Here is a 1,268-nt window from a genome sequence, read left to right as displayed (position 1 = left end):
GGTCTGTAGACCTCGGGCGGCCGCGCAATAGTGTTACGTGCCCCGTCGATGCGCATCAGAACTGAGTAGTGTCACTCTTGTGTGAGCTAACGTCTCAAGGCTGTACGTAGATTGTGTGCAAAACCGTTTTGAAGGGCTCCGGATTAGAAGGTATTATTTTGAGATAACTGCATGGTAAATACGCCATCTGCTGTAAATACGATCATAAGGCAAAAGCGGCTAGGCAAGCGCGACATCGACTGGAACGGAAATGCGTTACCATATTGGTCGTATCAGCCACACGCCCATGCTAACACTCTCAAAGCTCAACAGATTTGGATTCAGTAATGCGCACCGAAATAGCGAAATAAAAATAATAATAATTGGTTTTGGGGGAAAGGAAATGGCGCAGTATCTGTCTCATATATCGTTGGACACCTGAACCGCGCCGTAATGGAAGGGATAAAGGAGGGAGTGCAAGAAGAAAGGAAGAAGAGGTGCCGTAGTGGAGGGCTCCGGAATAATTTCGACCACCTGGGAAGCTTTAACGTGCACTGACATCGCACAGCACACGGGCGCCTTAGCGTTTTTCCTCCATAAAAACGCAGCCGCCGCGGTCGGGTTCGAACCCGGGAACTCCGGATCAGTAGTCGAGCGCTCTAACCACTGAGCCACCGCGGCGGGGCTACATAGCGAAATGCGCTTTCGTATTTCGCACAGATGTAAACGCGGAGCCATTCTACCTGTGACGCTGGGGTGAGCAGCCTAGAGCCAAATCTATTGAAACACCCATTAAAGAGAAAAGAAAAATGTAGCAGAAACGTGTCAACAGCCCGCACGGCGGAAGCAAGCAGATCGAGCTGAAGAAGAGACAAAAATGCGAAACGCAATTTTGCCGCCGTTTCGTTCGAAGATAGGTTTTAATTTCAGTTTTCACTTCATACATCACGTGGTTATGCGCTCTGGGCACAAAACAAGGGCGTGACGAAAACAGCGCCCTTTTGGACCGTTTGCTTGACGCCGCGCACAAGAGCTGCTTCCTCTCTGAAGCACGAGAGCAAGCGCAAAATTTTCGCAGCAGTGTCTAAGTGCGAGGACAACCCTCGGGCGGACGTGCTCTTCTCTCACAATGGCGTCCATGCACGAACGGAGAGAACATAGCGTGCGCGAAGCGAGCTCCTCTCACAACGCGTGCGCCACTCCCCGCGCGCTGCCGTCCATCCTCCCCTCCCCTGGTGCCAAAGCTGCTGCTGTGGTGCGCCTGCTGCCTGTTGACTTTCGGAGGGCCA

At 52.2% G+C, this 1,268-nt stretch overlaps 1 non-coding gene across 1 annotated transcript; it reads right to left on the bottom strand.

Annotated features, from left to right (window-relative positions):
• Nucleotides 1-588: 588 nt before the first annotated feature.
• On the bottom strand, nt 589-660 carry TRNAS-ACU (transfer RNA serine (anticodon ACU)). The gene has a single exon. It is a non-coding gene; the product is annotated as a tRNA-Ser (tRNA).
• Between the last annotated feature and the right edge of the window lie 608 nt (nt 661-1,268).

The sequence above is a fragment of the Amblyomma americanum genome, chromosome 2 (genome assembly GCF_052857255.1).
Source record: "Amblyomma americanum isolate KBUSLIRL-KWMA chromosome 2, ASM5285725v1, whole genome shotgun sequence".
Lineage (NCBI taxonomy): Eukaryota > Metazoa > Arthropoda > Arachnida > Ixodida > Ixodidae > Amblyomma > Amblyomma americanum.
The sequence above is the reverse complement of the archived record's forward strand: the minus strand, read 5'-3'. Positions and strand labels throughout refer to the sequence as shown.